Raw genomic sequence first — 22,355 nt, forward strand, 5'->3', positions numbered from 1 at the left:
CGTCTGCTCTATTTTAGGCTGCTTAAGCTTTTTCCCCTTATTTTTTCGCATTCCATTCCAACCCTGCTGTATCACATTTGTCGATTCTCCTCTTTTCTGACCTTCCTGTTATCCACTGTGTTTTTTAGTATCTCGGTATCAGGTGCAGTGAGTGACAGTTATTGGTCTGGTGTCAGTGGCTCAGGCGTTACCTTTCTTTCAAGGCTGTTCTCATTTCCTGCACGCTTCCTCTGTGGGGTTAACGGCTGGCAGGCTCATACACATCCTGGCTGAGGTACATGCTGTAGGAGGGAAAAACAAAATAGGAGCCATTGCTGTCATGGGAGCTAACAAGTGGAAGATAGCATGTATATGGCGGCATTTCACGGCATAATGTCCAATTAATCCAGTTGATTACAGGTGTCGTAAATCACTATGCAGCTATGATAATCATAAGTTTTCCTTAATTGTCCAATAAAACCTGTCATTTTTCATTATTGCAACTCCCTTACGCAGTATGTATATGTGTCTGAGCCCTCGTTGATCAAAAGAAGAGCACGTGACATCACTTTTGCTTGTTAAAATGGGAGTTTTTTTATTTTACTTTGCAAACAAGCACTTTACTGTTTGCCTCTCGGGAGAACGACCTGTGGTGCAGATTGTTTGAAATGTGACAAAAAAGTACATGTTGAGGTAAGATATTTGTAGAGTTTTAAAATGTATGTCATTAATGAAATGACTTCCTCTACTAAGCCTTATTTTGCTTGCACTTTCTAATGGCTTGAGGAGCCCCGTCCTAACGTTTCAGCCTGTGTGAAATCAGCTTATTGTTGTAGCTTAAGTGGAAAAAGCAGGGAGGAAATTAGTGTTTTTCTTGGACTTGGAAAAAAAAAAAGATCTCCTATTACAAGTTTAATAATAGAATTTGGTTTTAAAATGTGTATGTCCCTCACAGATGACACGCAGAACAAAGGTTGTGAGAAACATATAGTAGGCGATTCCATAACTTATGTTTGCCCTACTTAAAGTCAATGTGTTATACGCATATGTTCTTCAGAGGAACTGAGTGTTCTACCTCAATCAGCTTTCATTAGGGAAACAAGGAGGTCTTTTTTCATACAAGGGTGGTGTTCACATTATAGCTCAAAAGCTATCAACAATGTCGACTCTATTCATCCACAAAAGAATGATGTTCCTATTTCTTTCCAGCACAATTCATGATCCACATAGCAGCTCGCAGGAATAAGGCCAGATGTTGGACAGAGCAGGTTTTTTGTACGCTCTGTTCCCTCTTAGGAAATCTGTTCATGAATGTCTCAATGCTTGACGATATGACTGTGAAGCCACACTAGACCGACAGAAAGTATGACAAACTGCCATAGAAAATAATAAAATCCATTTACCTGGCATTTAGATCCATTACAACAGTGAAATCAACTGAATCATGAATGATTTATTAAACGCCTTATTTAATCAAATTCAACCCCGTACAGTTCCTCGGAAATAACATTCACAGACATTCAAGTAAAACCATTTTACCATACGATTCAATTCCATACCATCCAATATAGGCTCATTTTGACCCACTTTAAATCAATCCAATGTATGCTTCAGACATTTATGTTCAATTGTGAGGGTTGTTAAAGAAAAGCTCAGCTCAGACCTTCTTCCTGTTGTGTGTTGACTAGTGTGACATTAATGTTATATATCATCAGCATGCTGTACAGTGCAATATACCATTAGCAGTGTAATGGTATGTCCCAGAGTCTTTGATTTTCCTGTCTGGCAGACTGACTGGGGCCCAGAGTAGAGGGAAAGGAAGTGTGATAAACTGTGCATGGACAGCTGGGGCCCGGGTCTGATCACTGGAGCTCGGGTTTGAAACCACAGACACAGATCGAGGGAGGCTTCAAAACTGTTCACTGCAGGGGTTGTTTTCCTATATATAGAAAATAAGTGTTTAATTTCATAACTTATGACATTTGACTGTTTTTTAACTATCTAAACTAGTTTCCAGAAGGAGCCTTTGGTGATCTCCTGTCTGGACAGCTGGTGGATTCATTGCCATTTAATTTGGTACAAGCATATGAAGCATGCTAACACACTACACTAAGATACTGAACATGAATAACGTTAGCATTTTTATTTGTGTAATGCCAATGCTGGCATTTAGCTAAAAAGCATTTCCAAAGCATGCCTAGCCAAACAAAGAGTATAGAATATAAGAGCCTATATCAAGTCATACATACTTCTTAAGTCATACATAAGAAGTAACCAAATATAATCAGAACCTGATGTAAGAGAAAATATAGTTCAGAAGACACGGAAATGTATGAAGGTTCTGTCACGAATACACGTGATGTGTTTTTTAATAAAAGAAAAGAAATAAACAAGGTCGTTGTGGACGATGAAGACAACAAATGGAAACCACATAATTGTAGAGGGTACGTGAAGTAAAGTACATCTATTATTATTTTTGAAGTTGGTTCCTATCCATGGTCGTCGCGTGGGGGTGTGAGGCCCCGCTCATTGCAAAGAATGGGCATGAATCACGGTCGCATGCACATAGTTATTATAGAGCAAGAAACAGACAGGCAAACAGTTCGCTTTTGTGGTTGTTAATCAAACATTTGGCCTTCACACACACACACACACACACACACACACACACACACACAGACAGGGGAAACAAGAGACACTCGTTCATGATTTCAAAACAACTTTGACTATGCATGCGGTATGAAATTGACTATGTATATGTTTGGCAATGCACAAATAAAATAAAGGAAATGAAATGAATGTATACACATAAACATATACACACTTTGCACAGCCCGTGCACCGGTTCTGTTTCTATCATTACAGGTCAAACTGGACGTGCAACATTAAAGAACACACAGTGAGTGAACCACAAACATATTATGAAACCATGGCTAAAGAAGGCTTTCAGTGTATTTATGACACATTGCTCACTTTGCATCTTAAGTCTCTACTGACATTACCACAGCACCCTGCAACAAACCACTCAACTCTTAAATACTTTAAGGGCTTTAAAACACAGATGTAGAAGACGTTGCACAGGAAGAGGCACTTTATACAGTGCATCATTCCTACACTGCTCGATTGTCAAAATGACAAGTGTAGTCCCATGTTTTCATTAGTCTGCTGAGAGAACCTTAAAAATTATATTCAACCTTATATTACCTAGATTTGTCGCAGAACAATACAATATGCATTAATAATCTATGGTGGGATGATAAAAGTGAGAGCCCTGTACATATATTGTCACATTAGAGCTGTACACTGTGGGAATACTTCTTCACAGACCTTTACATATTGCATGAGTACAATGTCGTTAATGTCGTCTTTGTTGCCCCGTGACCACATTGGGATTACTACTTCTTAACAGATACAGAGCGCATAACACTGTGAATCCTTAGATGCATACATTGTTCCGATACACATATTCTACATACATGAGAAGCATTAGGAAAAACCGTAAAGTGTACCGTAAAGAGGAGCATGCATTGTTGTGGAACAAAAGTGTGGACAGCAAATTAACTTTCTCATGTCTCATGTGAGCATAAACAACAATAGGCTTTTTCAAATATATCACAGATGTACAACGTAGTAAAGCTCATGGCAATCTTTATAGAGCTCTTCAAACTCAATTGTCTTGACTTTGCACCAATAGTCATGATTCACACCATATAACACACAAAACAACATCAATGCAGTATGATTTTCTCACTTATTTACAGACGGTGATATCCTGTTAAAAGTAACACTGGATAACCCTTGGTGGATGCACATCCTGGCCTCCTAAGTGAGAACCCAAAGCCACCAGATGTTTGCTGAAATATTCCAAGTGAAATACTTTAGTAGCAGAAAAAGGAGTTATATGACAACGGAGATGACGAACATGTTACCATCTACGTGTTTGATATGCATAATTAACTCCATCAAGCAGTTTTCCTGTTTATCGTCATTTTCTTCTCCATTTCCACACAGGTTTCGTTGCAGAGCTGCATTAAACACACACACACACACACACACACACACACACACAAAGAGAGAAAGAGAGAGAGAGAGAGAGCAAACATAATTAAAGATGAATGCATGTAAATATGAACACGTTTGAATTTAGAACGATTTAAAATCGCCTGTGACGATATATGATATTGCACACAATCAGCTCCAGTGAAATCATTTGAATATTTAATATATTTTTTACCCTTTCATTGTAAATTCCTTTGCCCAAAGTCCCACTAACATTATCTATCAGAATTAGAATAAGAACGTGGACGTCTCTGTGTCTCATGTGAACATAATGCAATATAAAAAGACAATGCTGGTTTAATTAAGACCTTAAAACTCTAGAGCATTTTTTTGGATGTAATATAGTAAGAGACTGTAGCGGTCCCTAGAGGTCGTGTAGCTCTTTACACCCTTTGTGAACAACCTTATACCTGATGCCATCCTGCCTTATCAGAGGACCAGCTTTGCCTGTTGGCGATCTGCAGCTTATGATCTGTCTCAGGGTCCCACGTTGCCTTTACTGTACAAATAACAAATAGTGCACATACATGTCATGCATTTGCAACTAAAGGCCATAAGCTATAGAGAGGAGTTCTCGAAGATAATGACATTTGCTTTTCAGGGGAACTCGACATGGACGCGTTACTCAGCATGTTGCAGAGCGTAGGCTTTAAACCCTGAGTCTGATGAGTGTCGATGCAAAATGAAAATGGCCTCATAAATCACCACTCTTTATTACTATATCATTAAACAGGAACTGACATATAAATCACTACAAAGTCTATATTATTCCTTACGGCTGTTAGGCTGTCTGTATCCCAACATGTATCCCAACATGTCAGTCTGGCAGACTTCACCTCTGGACCCCTGTTATTATGGCAATCATAACATTTAACAAAGTATGGTATTTTAAACATCCAACATTTAAAGTCACAGGATGTCTACGGGTTACGCAGGTGGGTCTCACTTAAGAATTCCAAGTAAACTGTAAGTAGAACTGAATGCTAAATAGCTTAAGATACCGCATACTAATACATATTTAAGTCCTTGACACATTTCTCAATGTCTGCGTCAGCAGTGCGACGTCACGTGAAATAATGGAACTCATAAAGGGTGAATTTCCTGGTAACATCAAACTCGATTAGTCTGCTGAGGACAACGCTGCTACATGAAAACCACAGCCTCATCTGAAAAGGAACCTCGGCTAAATAGGCTGATGAAAAAAGGATATATTGCAGAAGTCATCAAACCTAAATAGAGTCAGATATTATTGATTTATACTCAGAACAGCAAATTAGACCAGATTACCCGCCAGACTGTGTCCCTCATATATCAGACAGTCAGACAGCCCATCCATCAGTGTGTCATCTCACAGTGAACACTGTCCTGACTCAGCATGACAAATCATGTACGAACACACGCAGCTACAAGGACACTTGCCTTCTGGAATGTGGTGAAAGTTCTCAATAGCGTGTTTATTCCTGACAAAAGCAGTCACCAATCAACGCAGCAACGACAAGTCAGAAAAAGAAATATGCAATGTGATGGGGGAAAGGAGAGATAACCCCACTCAGATGATAACCCAGTCCTGTTTCCCTGTCCTCTTCTATGTTCTTTCTTCATTCCCTCGCTCTTTCTTTTTCAACTCATTTTGCTGCCTCACTTTCTCTCCACCCCTCCCCCATTCCATTCTTTCTGTCAGTGTCTCTCTCTCTTTCTCTCTCTCTCTCTCTCTCTCTCTCTCTCTCTCTCTCTGAGCAGACAGGCCGAGACAGGGAGACTGTTGTTGTGCTTGCAGTCTGACACTATCAGCTCATAAATCCCTGTCAACAGCTTGTATGTCTCCTCTCCACTCCTCTCTCGCTCTCCTCTCTCGCTCTCCTCCCTCGCTCTCTCTCTCCCTCTCTCCCTCCACTGGTGAAGGAGTGGAGGAACCCAATGACCTGCCAGTGCGGGCACAGCCACACATACGCACACATAAAAAACACACATTTAGTGAAAAGAAACACACACAGACACATGCACACATGGATGTGATACAGATAGATTGACATATGGATAGATAGATAGATAGATAGATGGATATATATAGATGATAGATAGATAGATAGATAGATAGATAGATAGATAGATAGATAGATAGATAGATAGATAGATAGATAGATAGATAGATAGATAGATAGATAGATAGATAGATAGATAGATAGATAGATAGATAGATGGATATATATAGATGATAGATAGATAGATGGATATATAGATGGATAGATAGATATATGGATATATAGATAGATAGATAGATAGATAGATAGATAGATAGATAGATAGATAGATAGATAGATAGATAGATAGATAGATAGATAGATAGATAGATAGATAGATAGATAGATAGATAGATAGATAGATAGACAGATAGACAGATAGATAGATAGATAGATAGATAGATAGATAGATAGATAGATAGATAGATAGATAGATAGATAGATAGATAGATAGACAGATAGACAGATAGATAGATGGATATATAGATGGATAGATAGACAGATAGATAGATAGATAGATAGATAGATAGATAGATAGATAGATAGATAGATAGATAGATAGATAGATAGATAGATAGATAGATAGATAGATAGATAGATAGATAGATAGATAGATAGACAGATAGACAGATAGATAGATAGATAGATAGATAGACAGATAGACAGATAGATAGATAGATAGATAGATAGATAGATAGATAGATAGATAGATAGATAGATAGATAGATAGATAGATAGATAGATAGATAGATAGATAGATGGATAGATAGATAGATAGATAGATAGATAGATAGATAGATAGATAGATAGATAGATAGATAGATAGATAGATAGATAGATAGATAGATAGATAGACAGACAGATAGACAGATAGATAGATAGATAGATAGACAGATAGACAGATAGATAGATAGATAGATAGATAGATAGATAGATAGATAGATAGATAGATAGATAGATAGATAGATAGATAGATAGATAGATAGATAGATATAGATGGATAGATACAAAGCCACATTCCTATGATTTAACCTCCCTCAGTCTCCCTCTCTCTCTTCCTCCCTATATCTTTCCCTCAGGCGATGTTTGCCGGCAGACAGTCATCATTGACAAGCGCTTCCTGTGGTTGGGGGTAAACACCTGGGTAATGAGGCCACTCTGCACAACAAGTCCCACCCCCCGCTCCTAAAAAAAACCCCACCTCAATAAGGTTTACAGACCTTTGTCACTGCACGAGACACATATAGGGGTGTGCACACAGTCAGTCATTCACACACATTAACACAAATCCTGCAGAAACACAAGCGCGGACATGCATGCACATAAACACACACACACACACACACACACACTCAGACAGCCGCACATGCACATGCTTGGCTCAAACTGCTAAACAAGCAGTGAGCCAACCCAACCATGTCAGCCAAAACTCAATATACAGACTGACTGCAGTGTAAGAGACGTGCTGTAGTGAGCCGAGGTGAGGGGGAACGAACCGAAGTCAAGCGTCTTCTGTTCCCTCACCGTCACTAATAGTTTATTCTCCTTAGAAACAAATCTCGCTCCAAGTGTTGTCAGTGGGAAACAATTTGCAGCAGGTCTAAAACCCTGACTGACTGCAGTGCAAAGTTGTGCTAGTGGGAAGAAGTGTGAAAGCTACTGCAGTGAAGCGAGAGCTGTCAGTCTGACTGCAGGGTTGGTGATGCTGCACGCCACTGAAGGAGCTGTTCTCTGTTGAATTGATGGGGGGGGGGGGGGGGGTCCACTCACCAACCTCTTAGCCTTATGTCACGTATGACCTGATAATTTATGTATAATTGGCAACATAGGAAACTTAATATCAAGTAAAATGTTGGTACGCATGGTGTTGTCAAACATGTCTGCCATAACCGCAGTATTAAGATAAGTCAATGACCAATATGAATATAATCTAATAAAACAGCTCGTTATACTATTGGAAATATCAGTTAATTCTCCAGACTCAGACTCTATTCACACTAAACTCAATGTCCCCTGGATACATTTTGTTTGCTTTTAAGAGCGAGTCTTATATTTCCTTCTGCCAGGCTAACACATTCCGGATCTATTATAGACACACTGGACGCACAAAGATGAAACTAATATCAATCTTCTCATGTGACTGTGGATTTGGCAGCATACACAGTTACTCTTTCTTCTTTTTTCTTCTTCCTATTAGGTATTCCTCTCATTTGTGGAGAAAATATTAAGATGTGCACATTCTCAAAGGCCCAAAACCGAGGAGAATCGTTTTGAGGCAAATATATATATATATCATTAAAACTGATAAGGTTATTATTGTAGGAGATTGTAATATTCATGTGGATGTTGATAATGATAGCCTTAGTGCTGCATTTATCTCATTGTTGGACTCGATTGGCTTCTGTCAGAGAGTACAGAAACCCACTCACTGCTTTGGCCACACTCTCGACCTTGTTCTTGTATATTGCATTGCCATTGAGCATTTGGAGGTCTTCCAACAGAACCCTCTTCTGTCAGACCATTATCTCATAACTTTTGAATTGATACTGCCGGAGTGTACACCGTTAGTCCAAGGTTTTTACACCAGATGTCTAACTGACAGTGCTGTAGCTACATTTAAAGAAGTGATTCCTTCTGCATTTGATTCAATACCACGTCTCAATGTGACGGAGGACTCCTGTGCTAACCTTAGTCCGTCCCAGATTGATCATATTGTCGATAGTGCTACAGGCTCACTGAGAATGACACTAGACTCGATAGCCCCCCTGAAGAAACAGACGATGAGGCAAAGGAGTTTTGCTCCCTGGTATAACCCTCAGAACAACAAACTAAACGAAACATCACGAAAGCACACGGCGTTCCACCCATTTGGAAGAATTATGCTTATTTTGGCTGAGTTTCAGTCAGGATTTAGAAATCACCACAGCACAGAGACAGCACTGGTGGAAAGTACAAATGACCTCATAATTGCATCAGATAAAGGACTCATCTCTGTACTTGTTTTGTTAGACCTTAGTGCTGCGTTCGACACCATTGATCATGACACCCTATTACAGAGACTGGATCAGTCAATTGGCATTTCAGGTGCCGCACTAAGTTGGTTTAAATTCTATTCACGCTAAATTCAAGCATGTCTTAAAGACATAAAAACATGGATGACCTGCAACTTCCTGATATTGAAGTTATTTTACTCAGCCCTGAACACCTCAGAGATCAATTATCTGGTGATGTGGTATCTGTAGATGGCATTGCCCTGGCATCCAACACCACTGTAAAGAATCTCGGCCTTATCTTTAATCGGGACTTGTCCTTTAACTCCCTTGTGAAGCAAATCTCAAGGATTGCATTTTTACATCTATGTAACATCTCAAAAATCAAAGCGATGCAGAAAAACTGGTTTCTAGACTAGATTACTGCAATTCCTTATTGTCAGGTTGCTCTAATCCCTCCAGTTAATCCAGAATGCTGCAGCTTGTGTACTCACAAAAACTAAGAAAAGAGATCACATGACTCCTGTATTAGCTGCTCTGCACTGGCTCCCTGTAAAATCAAGAATCACATTTAAAATTCTACTCCTCACCTACAAAGCCTTGATTGGTGATGCACCATCATATCTTAAGGAGCTTGTAGTACCATATTGCCCCGCTAGAGAGCTGCGCTCACTAAATGCGGGGCTACTCGTGGTTCCTAGAGTCCTAAAAAGTAGGATGGGAGCCAGAGCCTTCAGTTATCAAGCTGCTCTTTTATGGAACCAGCTTCCACTTTCAGTCCGGGGGCAGACACAGTCACCTCATTTAAGAATAGACTTAAGACTTTCCTCTTTATTAGTGCTTATAGTTAGGGCTGAATCAGGTTTGCCGTGGTCCAGCCCCTTGATATGCTGCTATAGGCTTATAGGCTGCTAGGGAACGTTTTAGGATACACTGAGATCTTCTCCCCTCTTCTCTCTTTACTTTTTCTAATTTACATCTCTCCATTGCACATTACTAACTCTACTTCTTCCCGAGTCTTTGTGCCTTCTCGCCTCATCGGGTCCATTGGACCTGGCTGTGTCTGAAGCTGGTCCTGGGTCCTGACTCTTTGCCCCTGCTTCCTGCATCCAGCCCCTGGCCTGGACCTGGCCTCCTTCCCAATGGCCAAGCCTCCTTCTTTGTGCCTCCTGCCTCAAGAGCCTGGCCTCATTGGTCCGGCCTCTTTCGCGATGCCTCCTGCCTGGTGGGCCGGCCTCCTGCCATGGATCTGCTGGTGCCCCCCATCTCCTCTCTTCCTCCTTCTGTTTCATGGATTGTGGAAATCTGGATCGTGGTCCCTGCCTACTACTCATTATTCATAAATTCATTGTCAGATTCATTGAATGTGTTGTAACTATGTAAGGGTGTTCATCTGTACACATGACATCTATTGCTTGTGTCCATCCGGGGAGAGGGATCCTCCTCTGTTACTCTCATGAAGGTTTCTTCACTTTTTTCCCTGTGAAAGGGTTTTTCCTGATCCGATGTGAGGACCCTGTATGTGTACAGATTGTAAAGCCCTCCAAGGCAAATTTGTAATTTGTGATTTTGGGGCTATACAAAATAAACTGGATTGAAATGAATATATAGCGATATTTACCCGATAGCTGCAACCAATTGTACATCGTCATGCTACTCTTGAAAAACCTTTGAGCACTTTTAGTTTTACAGAGGTTTTAATGTCAAAGGACATTAAGAATGCGTTATTAACTTTGGCAAATTAAACACTATGTATACACTTTGTATGTTCTTCTGCGTGCACTCGTTTAGCAATGTCTGGCTCTGCATGTGTCTGAATGTGTGTGTGTGTGTGTGTCTGTCGGTGTGTGTATGTGTGTGTGCGTGTGTGTGGCCCACACATGTCTTTGTGTGCAAAGGAAATGGCTGACAGTGAAAAATGTGACCAATTCTAATTTTAATTGCCAATGAAAAAAAGGTTTCAATATTTATGGGTTCTGTCCAGACGAACTGACGAGAAGGGTTTAAGCATGAAAGCATATTCCTTATCACAATTAAAAAGTGCTTTAACATGACTGCAGCCCTTTGAAATTAGATTAGCAGTAATATTGGACAGATCGGCTCTGGCTTCGAACAATGGAAACTGAATGGCGAAAAATAAATTATTTAACAGAGCCAAAGGTAATGTTTCCCTTCCGTTGTCTCTTTTTTTGCCTTGAATTAACGTCACGCTATTTTTTGATAGATTTTCTTGTGTGGAACCACTAATTTTTTCTTTTCTTTTCAACATAAAAATTACTTCATGTGCATGAAAATTATGCTCGGAGTCCAACCTAGGGGATTTGATTGAAGGGACCAAAGAAGAAAGGGGGAAAGAAAATCTAATTTGAGAGCCCAGTTTTGAATCTTTATTAAAGCATTTGAAGCCTGGAGTGACAAAAATTATATTCTCTATTGTACACACGGCACAGTTGCTGAGGAACTATTATCACAATGAATGTTGTGTTCACATGCACGTCTTGAATGTAAGGATCTGATATGTGTGTACCAGCCATCTACACATGTAGACACACAGTGAAAGACTCACAAACAAACAAATAACTACATGGGAAGATACAGGGCTGCAACTAAGGGCTGTGTAATTAGAGAGAGAGAGAGAGAGAGAGAGAGAGAGAGATTAACCCCAGGCACAGAGAGAGAGAGAAGGCGAGGTGACAAAGTTGAGAGAAATCCCTCCCTGTTACCCTGAAAGAGAAAAGAGGGCAAAAAAGCCAACAGAGAGCAGCTGCTGAGGATTTACGTGCTGTAAATAATTCATGTAATCAGCTGTAGGAGCACAGAGAGAGAGAGAGATGGAGACAAAGACAATAAGAGAAGAAAGACATCTGGGCTGCAGAGTGAAAGACAGAACGGTGGAAATGGAGAGATGTGCAAAGACAAACATGTATTGTAGAGTTTAATAGACAACAAAGAGAAATTGTAACACTTACCCCGGTAATAGTCCCAGTCTAGACCCAGTGGACTTCCCCTTCTGACCCTCTCTGCCACACCTGAAAAAACAATAACTGTGTTTACATGTGTTATTCTCCGGTTACATGCACAGCTTCAGATTTCTGCTTCCAGGTTTCGAATGACAACTAAAACCTGTACAGGAAGTAATTCATATTCCCTTTGAACCCGTTGTCTGTCAGCTTTTGACATCATGCTTGGACTTTATTGGCGTTCCTACAGGTTTGTCTATGTGTCACAGTGATCACAGTGTTTCTGGCCTGTGATGACAAACAGCTCAGTGCCTTTACAACATGATATATTTTTGTTTTTCATTCATTTAAAACCCCTGGCACCAGTAATGTTTCGTTTGAGGTCAAACTCTATTGCACATGTGGGTGCGTGTGCTTGTGTCACAGCGTTGGTGTAACAGACCAACATTTTTTACACGTTGACCACATTGCAGTAAGAATATCAGTGAGCTGTACTTCCAGGGAGTACAGGTCCTCCGGTTTTAACTTCATGCTACCTGGGACAATAACTAAAACAACTAATGAAATGCCGTGTCTGACTCCTCTGATAAGGTTTTTATGTGCTGTAGCTTCATATGCTGATTACAAATATCCCCGCAGGCAATATTCTGAATATTATCATGGGAGCTGAGCTGATACAGAGTGCAAAACCCCAACAGCAAACATATTATATATGTAACAGCAATTATATATAAATACAGCTCACCATGTTTGAGTGTTCAGGTTTTATTTTTAGTACTCAGGTTGATTAAATGCATGGCAAGTTAATTAAGAGCCATACTTTATCAAATTTTCTGCTGTATTGCCTTCTTATAATATATCGTTTACTTCACACAACTTTTGCAATATAATCCAAGTGTGAAAATACGCAATTGGAACTTAATTTTAAGGGATAAAGTATTTAAGCTGAAAGAAACATTTAAGCAAAAAGCAATATATGATTGCAGGAATGCATAATCAGAAAAAAATTAGTTTACAAAAGACCCATCCATGGGTAACATGAACAAAATGTAATACATCAGAGGTGCATTTAGAGTCTGATTCTCCGACATTATGTCACCACTTGTCTTGCTCTCCTTCACTCTCCTTTCCCCCTCCACTAAAAACTATCCTATACAGATTAAATCATTAAACACATAAAAACAACGACTTCATTGCACTCTTTCTTTGCTCCGTTACACTCTGATGCCCAGCAGCTTGTTGAGAAGATGCTGATCCTAAAGGTCCCATGGGTTTGGTGGACTGGACCAGATCCGGTGGAAATTGCAAACAAACATTGTAGCTGTTGTGTCTGATGTGAGCACAAACAACCTCAAAGCCCTCATCCTCACACATCACATCTGTGCAGACGATTGTGCATGCGTTCGGGTGTGCATGAAAGAAAGTGGGAGAAAGTGGTAAGAGGTTATGTGTGTGTATGTGTGTGTAGGTGTGTGTGTGTGTGTGTGAGAGAGAAAGAAAGAGAGATTGCAAGGCCTAGAAGGCATTTCAAAGGCATTACAGCATTAGATTTATGAGGGCGTTCGCAGTAATACCGGCAATTAAACAAAGATCCCGGCTCCTGTCAAAAGTTCATCTTAGGTCTTACTGTGGCGAGAGAGTGTGTGAGGAAGGGAGGCAGAGAGAGGGAGTGTGAGAGTGGGGATGGAGAGGGAGTGCGCGAGGTGAGACCGGTGGACCAGGGAGAAACAGAGAGACGTTGAATCAAGAACCGGAGAGCAGAGGACACAAACAGAAAACCATTTCATAAATAAAAGTGGGGGGGGAGGGCACCTCTTATGACAGGCCAAAGGCGAAAAAAGGACACAACCCACAATTCAAAGAGCAACCGAGAGAAGCTGTTACCAGCTCTCCCCCTCCCCTGCTGTCTCTCCACCCCATGGTCTCAGCTGCCAAGCCCACACCACATTATGGGTCCCTGGGCTTTTTATAATGGCTGGGTGTGTTCTGATCCAGCACTAAAGTCATCGGCCGTTAAATCCCATTCCTAATTAGTGGTGGGAACCAGAATGAAAGAGGGAACAAGCAGATCGGTCGAGGAACAATTAAAACATCAGTGAGGGGAAACAATATTTTTTTCGAATAATATTTCACATCATGGCGTGCGATGGTGCCACACAAGGCACATAACATATACTGATGGTGCTGTGGATTTCAACTAATTAATGAGAATCTCCTCTTCCTCTCTGTTGTAGCATTCTCTACTTGACACAGTATCGCCGGAGCTAAAACTTCTATTATTGAAACAAAATCAAATACAATGTTTCAATGCTGTTGTTTTGGGATGTTGTTTCTAGAAGCAAATCTTGAGAAAAGTCTAATAAGATATGTAATATTGGTACGGATATCTCTATTTTAAATAAGAACTGATCATTTTTGGTGAATTGAAATGCTTTTCTAGCTCGTGCTGGAGAACCGAGTGCTGTGGTGTGTGTGAGACCACATCAAACAGAAAGTCCCAGTCAAAACATTTTGTCTAATGACGAAATAAAGATATGCATCGGAATTCCTGTAACTATTACAGATTAGGAGTCTTCAGCTAACAAGATGTTTGTGGCCAGCAAAGCTTTGAAGTCTACAAATGTGTTGACAACTTCATGTATAGCGTAAATACATATTAACATGCAGCACAGTATGTGCAATGCATGATGTCAAATCACATTCTTGCTCCCTAGTTATTTGTTCAGAGCACATTTTGGGTCATTTTTTTCGAGTAAATGACACACACAGAGAACCATACTGATGGCACTAATCTGTGAACTGCCCCACAATGCATTGCGTCCGAGTGCCTTGAGAACGGCTGTCACTTTTGTACGATTTTGAGCCAAGCTAAATGCTTTTAAATGTTTTCATACGATAAAGTTACCTTTTAGAAGTGTATCGTAATAGTGCCCGTTTGGAAATTAGCTGTGATAGTTTCCAGAGATGTGAGGGAGCCCCTGGCAGGTGCCTTGACACACACACACACAGCTGTCGGTTCAGCGTACTTCAGAGATAATAGTCTGCTAGTTAAATCAAATGTTTTAAAAAGGAAGAATGGAAATACATCAATGGATTGCTCGGTACACCAATGGTGCCTTACAATGCTATCTAAGTGCGCCAATAATAATCTACATTATTTCTGACACTCATTACTTTGGTTGCTGACCTAAACAGCACTGATCTCCTGAAACTATGATGTGGTGAATATCATGTTATTCCATGAGATAAGCACTGTTATGGCACACATTCAGCAACACAGTCTCTGACCCGTCGACAGACTCGGTCCAATGCATCATGGCATACGTCTTGCACTCGATAAGCTTCAGCTAACGACAACAACAGCTCCTTTCAACGCCAGAAAATTGAAAAAAAATAATCATAGAAGACATTCATTGTTGGATGTATTAGTTTTATAAAGTCTCTTAAAATCCGGATCAGAGCAGATCAAATCAGAGCCCTCGTTGGAAAGCTACAACAGCATCATAAAGCACGGGACATATAAAGTAAGTGTAAAGACTGTAGCGTTCCAGATATCTTCTAAAAATAGTACTTGGAGTAAATCTCTTCCAATGCTTATGAAAACATTTGAGCTGGTGAAACTATTAGTTCAGACAGGCTGTAATAATGTGGCACAGCGATACAGCAATCTATCATCAGCCCGCTGCACACAGACTGTTTCAGTGAATTTATGTTAGTGTTAATTGATCTAAGCTGCGAGCATGCATTTAGCTCTTCAATGAATATGAGTTTCTGATTATGGGTCGCTGTCGGTCCAAAAGTAAAACTCTCCCCATTGCTTGAAATATGGGTTTGTGTCTCATTCTCTCATTTCTTTCTCTACTTGTCTTTTCTCGCTGCTCCCTCTTTCAGTCTTACATTTCTCTCGATAACGGATTGTTCTTGTCAATACAGTATTTCTAACCGTTATGTTAGAAGCCAAATGTGCTGACTCGCAGCACGGCCGCGATGTCAACACACTGGAATGCCCCTACATCTCTAGAGGGGGTGGGAGGGCGACTTTGTGTCAGGTTTGATTGACAGCTGGCGAGTCAGGCCACTGGGTGGTGGGATGTGTGTTCGGAAAGCCAGAAACAAAGCAGAGCGAGAAGGGGAGATTATGACTGATTGACGGCGCCTACTGAGCAATTAGAGTGAGATTAATTGGTCGGTTGTCACTTCATTGGTCTGTTATTAGCCTGGCTTCTCCTCTCTGGAAACCATTTAAATGAGCGCTAATTGACGTAATTGTTCCGAAGACGACGGAACTCCTGCGGTATTACAGAACACACTTTGCTTTTCCTCAGTGGGTTAACAATGAACTAAATGGTAATTGACTAAATGTTACAATTCAGAGAGAGGAGGAAGCAGCGAGAGAAAGAGATGAAAGTCAGCAGGAGGGGAGTAAGAAAAAAAAGAAAAGAAAAGAGCGAAAGCAAAAAGAAGACACAATATTGTGTGTGCGTGTGCCCGAGTGTGTGTGTGTGTGTGTTCGTGTGTGTGTGTGTACAGTATGTGGTCATGAAAACCTAACCTAACCCTCACACACACATGCAAAAGGTCAGGCTGGGAAATTAGAGCAGTGTTTAAAATGACCTTCTGAGGATACTTATATAATTGCATAATAATAGAAACCAGTTAAAAAGTGTGTAGGATTTATAAATGAGCCATCCAAAGCATTAACACATATCACATCAAATATTTGTGTAGCTCCATCTCATTGTGTATTTATGATCTTAATAACTCATACACTTTAAATGCTGATACTGCTTTTCAATATTTAAATGTGTGATAACTATTTGATTAGTTGTGAATAATTAATGCAAAACTTACTGCATTATTGTCAAAGAAAAACTGTGCCCCCAACATTGCAAGATGGAGCTAACTGGGTCCTTGGACCAGCACAACAAAATAAAATAGAAAAGCTGAGTGTGACATATAATGACTCTAAATGTGTCATATCAATACAGGATTACCAACTTAAATGATGTGCATAAATGTCATGCCACTTCACCCTGTTGTATTGCCCCAATTGGAATTATTTAAAATCGTAAATAGATGTTTTTATTAAAGAGATTAACTATTTATTCATGAAAACATAGTTAGCATATCTTAAAGAAATGACATGTTAAAGGTAGGGTTGGTGTTATTTAGAAATTAGCAAGAATACACTAGAATGTAAAATATATCCAACCAAAAAACCCGGCCCAGTGTTGCCAACTGTTTTCCAATGAAAGTGGCTCGCAGCTCCAAGAGACCGTAGACGAGCACGGAGAATGAAATGACGGGACGGTCCCATTACAGTCCTGCAACTGACCAACACGTCCTCATCCCAACTCTTTACATACTGACGGTTGATGATAACCTCTGGCATCACTTTCTAACTCAATGGGAAACCCAGCGTGTCAACATGTGACGCTCCACTAAACTTGCAGTAAACATGTGGTTAAAAAAAACAGATTTCTTAGGTTTAGGCAACACAACCACCTAGTTGGGTTTAGGATAAGGTTCAGTTTAAAAATAAGGATAACAGAAGGTAGGAGGTAAAAACATAAACAATGAACAAAAGTACAGAATACATAACTTCAAAATAACACACTTTGGGACCCAAACACCGGTTTCGGATCACCAGTCTCCGGGTTGAAAGTCCTGTGTTTGTTTGATCCATCTGTCTCCCTACTTGAAAGCCCGGACGCTAAAGAGGGACTTGTGCGTCGTTATCAGATGGCGAGGGGCAAAGCACCAGTATTTCAGTTTAATGACTGAATGACTGAAAAGGCTGGCCATAGATACCAGACTTTTTTTTTCTGTTTTGTCAGAGCGTTTGATTTATTGATGGCTGAATGTCATGAGAATTTCAAACAACTACAAAAAAATAAAATGTATTCAAGAACATTACCAAGTCTAGCTTTGAGGGACTTCAAATTGCTGAACATGTTTCCCGTCCAGCACTCTGTACATCCTCTAAAAAGATAAAAATCCAGCCACCACCTGGAACGAATTACAGTTGGTTACAGTTGGCCATATCTTTTCCCCAGTGAACAGGAAATGGCTTATTTCTCCTGAGTAGACCAAGTCCCAGCTAGGGAAGTGGCTAACCACATGAAGCTAGTGTGATCCAGTCTGTTTACAGACAGTAATTTGTACAGGTGAGAGAGGCTGGGCTGCTGGGGTGAATACAGCAGCGCCTTGTTTAGCCCCCCACCACTGGGGGGATGGAGGTCGTTTGGAGAAAGCCATGAATTCATTTCATTCATTAATCCCAGACTAAGATTTGTCCCCGTTTGAAATCACACATGGAAAACAAATATTCTGAAACAGTTTTAAAAATAGAGTCGAACGGATTTATTTCACGGTGCGAGCGTTCCTGTAGCATCAGTACAGCGATACAACGGTGTGGAATCTGTATTTAATGCTGCACACATGCGGCACAGGACGCACATGCAGCAGTTTAATGGTTTTTAAACATTCCATAAAAGTGAGTTTTCATTCCCAAAATTGCCTCAAGCAACACATGTAAAACAACCTAGTTAATACCACTATCACCTTTTGTCCGATGAGTGAAGCGACAGCGGTGGAACAGAGGCTCAGTGGTAAGCACTGTCTCTTCAAAGCAAAACTCTCGTGAGTTTGATCCTCAACAGGGTCAATGGGGCTTTTATTGAAGTTTGCCTTTTTTTTTTTTTTTTCCCATATGTCCATGTAGCTTTTAACCAGGTGTTCCAGTTTTCCCCCCAGTTCAAAGACATATCAGGTGAATTGGACTGGAAAGGAACCTCCCTACAGCATGCAGGGCGAGGCTCCAAATGCATTTCAGCCGAATAAATCACAGTCACATTTTATTTGACAAATAAGCTGTTTTTGCAAAGATGATTTGTCTCCTGGAGCTATTTCAATCTTGGTCGGGATTCCTTCTCTTTCCTGTGGTCAAGCGGTCAAGCGTGTTCATTCGGTCCGTTGTGTAGACTGCGAGTGTTGTGCTAATGTCGTGGAGCTGTCGCTGGCGGGGTGAAGAAGCACAAAAGTGACAGCGTGGCACGGTCACTTGGGCCCTGTAGCTACACAAAAAGACAGACAAACACACACTTGTAAACACTCTGGCGTCCCTCTCCGCATCTCCAAATTCCTCCCTATATTTATTTTGAGAGAGCATCTGACCGGGTCTCTAATCTATTCTCATAAAACAAATTTACATGTATCTTTTTAGTTCACAGCCCTTTAAATCCTATTGAAAACATATCCACTTTTTTGATTCTCACCTTTTCATACCCATCCTTTGATGCAATCTTTCCCATTTCCTCGATCTTTCTTTCCCTCTTCAAGGTTACTTTATTCAGACTTTCTTTTATCTTCTGCATAACAACCATCCATCCATCCTTCCTCCTGTGGATTTGCTTCTGTTATGAGGTTATTCAGACTTGTTTACAACTCCACCGCCCTCTCTAATCCATCATTCATCCATCATCATTGCTGATCGTCAATCATTGATACAGCCATTCCACCTTTTTTCATCTGTCTTTAGTAGCGGTTGTTTATGCCTGCTCTCTGCCATGCTGTTTACTGACCGTTCTTGCTTTTTTTGGACTGGTCTCCTTCAACTCTCCAGCCTGTCCTATTTATTATAACTTCCTTCCGCCTTTTTCATCCATCCATCACATTCAACCTATCACTTCAGAGCAGACTATTTTCAAGCTTGCTATCTATAATAAATCATCACTTTTTCTTTCTGTCCATCCCTCCATCCTCCTCTATCACCTTTGCTGAAAGTTAGGACCTATATCATAGCTACCTCTATAATGATCTCTCTCTTCCACCCATCAATCCCTCCCCTCTCTCTCTCGTAAGGCAAGGCAAGGCAAGTGTATTTGTATAGCACATCTCAACAATAAGGCAATTCAAAGTGCTTCACATGAAACCATTAAAAGCATCAAAACATAATGCAAAAGAAAACGAGATTTAAAAACAATTAAGAACATTCATTAAAACATTTAAAACAGTCAAAAAGCAAGAAATAGAATAAAAGTTGCAATGCAGTTAAAGAAATAAAATGCAGTAGTGAGATGAAGAAATTGATTGATATTCTTGAATCGTGTTCAATTAAAGGCAACAGCAAACAGAAAAGTCTTCAATCTGGATTTCAAGGAGCTGAGGATCTCTGAGGGTCTCTGATGGTCTCAGCAACTTTGTCGGACAGGAAGGCAGTGCAAATACCTCAGAACTGGAGTGATGTGATCCGCTTTCCTGGTCTTAGTGAGGACTCGAGCTGCAGGGTTTTGAATCAGCTGCAGCTTTCTGATTGACTTTTTACAGAGACATGTGAACACACCATTACAGTAGTCAAGTCTACTGAAGATAAATGCATGGACAAGTTTCTCCAAATCCTGTTGAGACATAAATACTCTAATCCTTGATATATTCTTCAGGTGATATTAGGCTGATTTTGTGATTGTCTTGATAAGGCTGTTCAGGTTAAGGTCTGAATCCATAACTACACCTAGATTTCTGGCTTGGTTTGTGGTTTTTAACATCAGTGATTGAAGCTGAGCGCTGACTTTCGATTGTTCGTCCTTGGGACCAAAAACAATTACTTCTGTTTTATCTTTATTTAATTGAAGAAAACACATGGCACATCCAGTTGTTGATTTCTTAAATGCATTTAGCCAGTATGGGATTATTATCCCCTGGTGATATAGTTATTTAGATGTGTGTGTCGTCTGCATAATTATGATAATACACTTTGTTGTTTTTCAGAATCTGAGCCAGTGGAAGCATGTAGATGTTTAACAGAAGAGGCCCCAGTATTGAACCTTGGGGAACACCACATGTCATCTTAGTCAGCTCTGATGTGTAATTATCTACAGACACAAAGTATTGTTGGTCCTTCAAGTAGGATTCAAACCAGTTAAGTGCTGCGCCAGAGAGTCCTACCCAGACTTTTAGTCTGTCTAGTAGTATGTCATGATCGACCATGTCGAATACAGCACTGAGATCTAGTAACACTATAAACTGAAGTTCTGCCACTGTCTGTGTTTAAGTGGATGGCGTTGAAAACCTTAACAAGAGCAGTTTCAGTAGTGTGGTGCTGACGAAAGCCGGACTGAAAGACATCAAAACTATTATTTTCAGACACGAAGTTATACAGCTGTTGAAAAAACACATTTTGCATTATTTTACTTAAAAATGGGAGGTTTGATATTGGCCTATAATTTTTAATTATTTTGGGGTCTAAACTAGCCTTTTATATGAGTGGTTTAATTACTACAGTTTTTAGGGCTTGTGGGAAAACACCTGAGAGAGGGGATGTGTTTACAATTTGTAAAAGATCAGTGGTCATGCAGTGTGAAATATTTTTTGAAGAAGTGTGTTGGTAGAATATCCAAGCAGCAGGAGGATGTTTTCAGATGTTGTATAATGTCTTCTAGGCTTCTTTGGTTGATTGAATGAAATTGTGTCATGATATATGAATGGATGTTATTTAAAGATGGGGACAACACATATCCTGTGGTTGGTGTGGAGGCACCGACTGCTTGTCTAATTTTCTGAAGTCTGTCAAAAAAGGAGGCAAATTGATTGCACGGCGAGGTGGATTGGAGCATAGCAGTTACTGACACCGGAGGGTTTGTCAGCCTGTCAACGGTAGCAAATAAGGTGTGTGTATTGTTATTGTTTTTGGTTATGACGAAGTTCAAAATCCTAATTGCGAAGTCTCTCTTTATGGATACCACAGTGAACCTGGAGATTAGTTTTTCGCTACCTGCGCTCAGCTTTCAGACACTCTCTTTTCTCTTTATTCTGACCAGCGTGGCATTTCTCCAAGGGGATCTTTTCTTACCCGAGACAACCCTCACTTTAGTGGGTGCAATGGCATGAATAAAACATGTTACTTTAGAATTGAAGCCATCCACAAGCTCATTGACTGAGATGGAAGAGAGGGCTGGTGTGGAGGAGAACTTCTGAATAAACAGTTCACTGGTGTTTTCAGTGATGTCACGCTTTGTCACAACCTCGGTTTGGACATTTGTGTGCAGGGAGAGTGCACTCTTAAAGAAAACACAGAAATGATCTGGCAGTGCAACATCAGTCCCAGCAACCGTGGCAATGTTCAGACCTTTGGTGATAATTAGGTCTAGCGTGTGCCCCTTGTTGTGGGTGGGACCTGTTACATGCTGAGTCAGATCATAGTTATCAAGGACACCACATAGTTCTATAGACCCTCTGTCCTGGGGATTATCAACATGGATATTAAAATGGTAATGGCAACACAATCAAAATCAATACAGATTATAGACAGCAGTTCAGTAAACTCATCAAAGAAGGTTGCACAGTAT

At 40.3% G+C, this 22,355-nt stretch overlaps 1 long non-coding RNA gene across 4 annotated transcripts in view; it reads right to left on the bottom strand.

Annotated features, from left to right (window-relative positions):
* Nucleotides 1-2,213: 2,213 nt before the first annotated feature.
* LOC117745637 overlaps nucleotides 2,214-22,355 on the bottom strand; it is a 96,468-nt gene continuing 76,326 nt past the window's right edge. For 2 of the 4 annotated variants that reach the window (XR_004611256.1, XR_004611253.1), the window contains exons 4-5: nucleotides 12,019-12,078; nucleotides 2,214-4,004 (exon numbers count right to left, since the gene is read on the bottom strand). This is a non-coding gene — a long non-coding RNA (uncharacterized LOC117745637). Of the gene's footprint in view, nucleotides 4,538-12,018; nucleotides 12,079-22,355 lie in introns of all 4 variants that reach the window. The other 2 variants (XR_004611255.1, XR_004611254.1) reach the window with 2 other exon arrangements.

This window comes from Cyclopterus lumpus, chromosome 16 (genome assembly GCF_009769545.1).
Source record: "Cyclopterus lumpus isolate fCycLum1 chromosome 16, fCycLum1.pri, whole genome shotgun sequence".
Taxonomy (NCBI): Eukaryota; Metazoa; Chordata; class Actinopteri; order Perciformes; family Cyclopteridae; genus Cyclopterus; species Cyclopterus lumpus.